The sequence below is a fragment of the Sinohyriopsis cumingii genome, chromosome 9 (assembly GCF_028554795.1).
Source record: "Sinohyriopsis cumingii isolate HCF-2022 chromosome 9, ASM2855479v2, whole genome shotgun sequence".
In the NCBI taxonomy this organism is placed as follows: domain Eukaryota; kingdom Metazoa; phylum Mollusca; class Bivalvia; order Unionida; family Unionidae; genus Sinohyriopsis; species Sinohyriopsis cumingii.
This window is the reverse complement of record NC_142969.1, coordinates 62,017,273-62,024,300: the sequence shown is the minus strand read 5'-3', so window position 1 is coordinate 62,024,300 and position 7,028 is coordinate 62,017,273. Positions and strand designations below refer to the sequence as shown.

Genomic DNA, 7,028 nt, shown 5'->3' with positions numbered 1-7,028 from the left:
ATATTAAATTAATATATAATAATTACATACAATTGAATAATATATTTATGTTGCTTAATATTGAATTAACATTGATATCATATCTAAATAAAGGCTTAGATGTTGTACAATGCCTACACAATGCTATACTATTATAGGAGATCAAGATAATACATGTCCAGTTACGTTCTTGACGTATTTGAAAAAGCTATATAAGATCATGAGCCTAACAAATGAATCACAAGCAAACTTCCGCATAGGTACTCAGCAGCATAAATTATATTTTCTCTTTTGGTAAACTGGTTGATTTACTTCTATTTCAAAATAAGAAAATGTTCGATGTATTTATTAATTTTCCGAAATAGTTTAATCTCTATTGATGAGAGAACTTTGGTATGAACTTCATGTATAACTGACGGAAGTGTGCGAATGAAAATATGAATATGAATAAGCAAATAGCGTGAAGTTTGGAGACAAACTATCACTAGCTTTTTGTTCACAAAGATTTCAAATTAAGTTTTTGGTTTGTATCATTAGTACTTTAACTTGTCAGCATAATATTCATTATGGTTGACAACGAAAAACTGGGACCGGACGGAAACCAGAGACACACGTTTTTGTTTTTCTTATGCACATATTATCTTTCACATGTTTACACATGTACATATTTCATTTAAAAATGATCAAAATAACCGAAGAACTAAATGGAATTCTCTCTGCATTTTCAGGTACGACACTCGCAGCGTATCAATGACACAGCATTAAAACCGTGGTTAACTGTAGAAAAAAACAGGTATTATTGAGGCAGCCCATTGTGATTGTATGGCCAGCCTTGGGGAGGCCTGTAGTCATATCGGTGCACTCCTTTATTTTCCATTGAGACAGCTGTGCGCATAGAAATACAAAGACAGTTCCTCAGAAAAAGCATACTGGTAGCTACCATCACGCATTGACAAGGTTGACTACAGAGGAAATTCCCAGATTATTTGACATCAGCTGAAAAGAACCTGGACAATGTCATCCGTAGAACCACCCATAACAGGGAACAAACGAAAACCAAGCCGACACTCCCATATATTCCTGCAGCAACAGATACTAAATTGGATGACTTCATATCAAAGTATTTTTCGACCAAAACTAAACCTGTATTGCTTTCAATCATGCCCAAGTATGCGGATCATTTTATTGCTTCAATTGTAGGTAATAATCTTCCACATCCTCTTTGCAAACTCACAGATGATAATTGTACTGTTGTGAAAATATGTTCCAAGACATTAATGTTACTGCAGAACAACCACAAAAGCATGCAAAGAGGCTCACCCGTGGACAAGCTGAGTGTAAAGACTAACACCTGTTAAGAATAACGTCATCACTAAGCAATATGCTATCTTACATTGATAAGCCGTCTTTTTCCACCATAAGAGACAATGCCACCAAGTGAAATTTTCTAATAGGGTAACAAGGTGAAAAAGTTGCAGTGTATGCATATCAGGGCATGTTCATGACAATCTCACAGTTGTTGAATGTGGTTTTATAATCAAATATGAATTTCCCCATATTTGGATCATCTCCCGATGCCATTGCCATTGTTTCATGTAATTGTTATGAAGAGGGGACAGTAGAGGTGAAGTGTCCGTATTCTGACAGATTCTGATATTAAAAATGAAAATACAAAGACAACAGGCTGAAAAACATGCCATCTGTATTATTATCGGGTACAAACACAAATCTTTTTTTTTGTCAGTAAAAAGAGGTTTTGTGACTTTGTTATCTGGACACGCACAGAAAGGTATATTTGTGGAAAGGATACTGCCACACACTGAGCAGTGGAACGATATAGTAGCGAAGTCAAGAGAATTCTTTGTTCATGTTATTCTCTCTGAACCGACAGGAAAATGATTCACCAGACCACAGCCTACAGGAATGAAACCTATTGCATAAATGGAAAGGAAGCTGCATTCATCAGTGTTGTAACTCTCTCTCTCTCTCTCTCTCTCTCTCTCTCTCTCTCTCTCTCGTCTGTGATAATGAGAAATTCAAATTGAAATGGCTTTACTTTAGGCACATTAATATGACTAGAGCACCAAAAGGATCATACATTTGTCCAGAATGTCTTCCAATGTATGACAATAAAGCTAGAAAGCATAAAAAGTGTTAGAAGGACAGTCTCAAAACATTTGCATGTAAGAAAACATATACATGCACATTGTGGTGCTTGTACAATATAACAATGACAGAATGTTGAATATATTGTGTTCAGTTATTTCTTGCACGTTCTATTGCATATAATAATAATAATAATAATAATAATAATAATAATAAACAAATTTCTTTAACAATGATAACACATTTGGTAATGACTGACATATCTGTCATGTTCTCCTCAGTTTTTGTAATTGGTTATCTTTAAAACAATAAACAAAAATAAAAACAGAATCATGCATATACCCAGGTATCGTCGCACACTCACCCATGCGTATTCAACATGAAAAACTATGTGCGACTGTATTGGAAAATATATACATGTATAAAAAAGATTCTATACACTGTCCGCCTCTCCAAGTTTTACACCATCTAGCACTATCTATCACTCCATTGTGACTGCTAGGTATCCTATCTCTACTCCATTCCAATTTCGTATCTCAGCTTGTATCTGGTTCTCGTTTCTTTTCTTGTTCTTATTCTCCTGAATATGTGCACACTATCTCTTACTATTACATACATACATACATATTTATATATATATATATATATATATATATATATATATATATATATATATATATATATATATATATATATATATACATATACATATGTATATATATACATATACATATGTATATATACACATATACATATACATATGTATATATATATATATATATATATATATATATATATATATATATATATATATATATATATATATATATATATATATATATATATATATATATATGGTTATTTATATTTGATTTATATTTGATTTAATTATATCTGACTTAATATATATTTATTTCAATTGAATTGTTTGTCAGTTTAATTTTTTGCGTTTCATTTACATGATATTGTAGTGTAACTTTATTCACTAGAGATGATCCATTTTTTTCAGAAAATAGTTTGACAGTGACTGTTAATTATATGAACACCAGGTGTTGATCTAAAACCTGACCTTGATTCAAAATTTGTAGCAATCACGTAAACAAGTTATATTTTTATTTCAAAATGATTGGTTGTTGTCGAGGTCATGATGGGACTACGAGATTAAAATGTAAACAATTTTTTACTTTTTTTATTTCTTAGAGTAAAATGATTGGTTTTCGTCAGAGCCATACTGGGTGTACGTGTATCTTAACAAATCCCTAACTTCTATAAGCTTCCAGAATATGATCACGTGACCCCTTTTTACGTTTTAGGAGACGATATAATCTCTGTTTTGGAGAATTATTCTCAGTTACACTGTGCGTTCTCTTACGCTGATAGTTGTATGTTGTGCTGTTTGGATTTATTGCAAATCACTTTGATTCAAAAGATTAATTCTGTTGTTTTTTCTGGAAAATATGTGTGCTCATGTGAAATTGTTGAATAACGACAGTTTTTTTATATAAACTTTATTCAAATATCCTAAACCGGAGTGATAATTCTTGTTTTTGCAAGGAACTGTAGACTTCAACACTACAGATTGCAGCTTAAGTTATCGTCTTCCATCTTGGATTCTTCGTCGGGATTCGAACTTGAAATAAGAAGAACAATTTGTTATTAGGACTACCAAAATTTTATTCTTGGATTATTTTGGATTTGATTCTATAAAACCGTATGTTCATATTTTTTCATTTTTACATAATTTTTCCAGGGAAATAAATTATTTTATTTTTTTCAAAGCTTGTTAATTTCACTCTTTCTTGTGGTACTATTTATTCGAGCCTAACACACACACACACACATATATATATATATATATATATATATATATATATATATATATATATATATATATATATATATACAAAATCATCTCATCTCATAAGCCCAGACCCTGGCTAACTAATATTAAATTATGTAGAACAAACCTTTCCCACCCCAGATCATACCTTAACTAAATTGTGCTGATATAGCATTACATATGACCCAGTTACCCAGATTTGTCATGATGCTAATTTATTACCCAGAGTTGTCATTGCTTCACCCACATCCATCCCAGAAATTCGTATATTTTCCAAATTCTCACAACCAACATATTGCTGATTAAAAACGTGTTATTCTGTTAAAAACGTGTATATTTTACTTTTTTCCCACACTGAAATCCTTTTTATCATAGGTACTAAAACTCCTTATGGTCATAGTAAGCTGAAGCTCTTCCCTCTAGGGCCAGAACAGAAGAGGCTTTAATTTAATATATACAATACGAATAACATCTAAAAATGCCCTTAACACGGATTGATACCTCAGATAGCTTTGCAAGAGGATGTTGAGTTTAAGTCTCGTTAGAGTCATCATCATTTATTTTTCAAACATCGCATCATCATGTCCTCTATTGATTAGAATGTATGGAACTGCAAAATCAAACAGGGGTGTCAGGGTCATGTAGCTTGGCATTCCAGTGTAATATTTAACTTATCGTCATTTTCACAAACCGAGTCCTGTTTCATTTTGTAGCAACTTACTTTATTTTTCAGCACTGTGCTTTCTGTAATCAGGTGTTGAATTTCACTATGGCTAGAGGAGTTAGTCTTTGATGATGGTTCTTTATATTGTTTCATGTTTCCCATGACTAGAACGGAACAAACATTGCTAACCCTGTGATCAGCAGGTTCATCCATTTCCTGGGCAAGAATGGTTTCTGAAAATGCTGCAAATGCAGCAACACTCTAGCTATGTCAAGTTCTTATCTGGTCTCCTAATTTTGTTTTCAGCTGTACCTGTAATTTAAAAATATATGACTGAAGCTCTATCAAATGGAATATATCTGAATACAAGGAAGTGTAGTGCTGTGGGAACTGCTTTCATTTATTTCTTCATTTAGCACTACACCACTGATTATACAACATATCAAAATTATTGCACAGTTCTGGAAATTCCAGGAAATGCAACTGTTAATGTTATTTTATAAATAAGTATAATGGTATTTTAAATACTGACAATCTAATAACTATTAGAAATGCAAACCCTTAGTGAATAAATGCCATCAAACGATATTGTTCTGATAATGTTCTTATTTGGTTATGAATATAATATATTGTATTAAATTGAGTGATATCAGTCAAACGGAAGGCTGGATGAAAAACAAAATGCTGTTTTAGAATATACAATATAAGGAATAATATTTTGGTAAGTCACCAAATTTAAGGTTGAGAGTACAATCAGGTCTGCAGGTTTTCCTGAAAAAGAAAACAAAACTAACTTTTGTAAATATTTCAAAGCGACCAGATATATAATAATGGCATTGTTACAAACCTAGTCAGAATCGTGATGACATATAAGAAATTGAAAAATGAGAAAATTATCAGCATAATTATTTTCAGAAAAACATTGATAATAACTGTAGCTCACGTTCACTTGAAGTTTCTAAACATATAAAGAGAAAACAGCCACAAAGTTCTACCTTTCTGTGTTATTCACTGTACGAATTACATTTGGTAGATACTGCTACTATTACTACTACTACTACTACTACTACTACTACTAATAATAATAATAATAATAATAATAATAATAATCCTTAGTACATTCCATAAAAGTACCGTGAATAAAGTGGTCTGTGCAGATTTTTGGAATACTTCAACGGCAGGTCTTTTCTGTTCGTGTTGGGCAATCGTGTCCGTCGTCGCTCATCACTTAGTTTCTTCGTTTGCTCTCCTTTAAATTTCCTCACAGCAGGTATAATGTCAAACAAAATATATTTCACGTAATCATATGCACGGTTTGAAGATCCTTTAACAGAGCATGCATGAACCATTGTGCGACTGCAAATTATATTCAGTAACGTTATTCGAAACAAAATCATTGACCCACAAAATGACGGATGACCTTACGGTGCCTGGATACATTGACGTCATAACTATGTATAGCAAAAAAGCACTGATTGCAGCAGATCTAAGTCAATTAATGGTTCTCTTAACCAAACTTGAATCTGAGCCATGACAACAGATGCAGACGACAGAACAGGCAAGCAAAGATAATGTACACAGTTCAAGATTCACGCCTGCTGATGATTCTGAAATATATAACAGTATCGTAAAGCACCCCAACATAATACTTTATTTAAGGAGAACGTTCTATGCTATGAAATTGATAACAGCTTTCTTCAAACAACCCGCGACAGTGGATTACAAGGGGGGGGGGTCATCAAATCATCCATCCATCCCGCCCCAACACCAACACCAATTAACTTTGCAATCTCAGGTATTCTTTACGTTATTAGGAATAGGATTATCAAACTATGTCGCATTTTAAACTTGAAGTTTGCGATTATGTTTTCAAGTGTAATGACATACAATGCAAACGAGAAGGAAAGTGAAATTTTTCGAGCAGAGCGAAGCCAGTTTCTAAGAATAAAATTAAACCTTGGTGGAAATCTGGCCAACAAGGTGAGACAACACCCGAGAACGTGATCAATACATTCTGATATTTTAAAACAGTGCTCTTCGGTCTGCGAGGGTCGGCAGAGGACTGAGATACATGTTATTGGGACGTACAAGACAAAAGTAAAGACCTATGATCAGACTTACTTGGAAGTTTCAAAAACAAGCTAAAAGAAACGAACCGGTCAAAACCAGCTAGATTTCGAGTTAAATGGAAACAAATGGGACAAATTATGGCAGGCCAAATCGTTCAAACCGGATGAGATAGAAGCGTTCGTATAGCGAGCTGAAGAGTTTGCAAAATGAGCTGAATATATCGTAGGGTGAGCTGGAGAGATTGTAGGGTGAGCTGTACCGATCGTAGGGTGAGCTCTATTGTATACTGTGCTGGTGAAGGCAGCTGGAGATAATGGAGGGTGATTTAGAGAGATTGAAGGATGTGCTGGACAGATCATAGGGTGAGCT

General features: G+C 33.3%; 1 long non-coding RNA gene across 1 annotated transcript; it reads right to left on the bottom strand.

Annotated features, from left to right (window-relative positions):
* Positions 1–3,506: 3,506 nt before the first annotated feature.
* Positions 3,507–5,918, bottom strand: LOC149791909 (uncharacterized). The gene is made up of 4 exons (XR_016423227.1): positions 5,724–5,918; positions 5,320–5,360; positions 4,647–4,901; positions 3,507–3,715 (listed from the first exon to the last, which is right to left on the bottom strand). It is a non-coding gene; the product is annotated as an uncharacterized LOC149791909 (long non-coding RNA).
* Between the last annotated feature and the right edge of the window lie 1,110 nt (positions 5,919–7,028).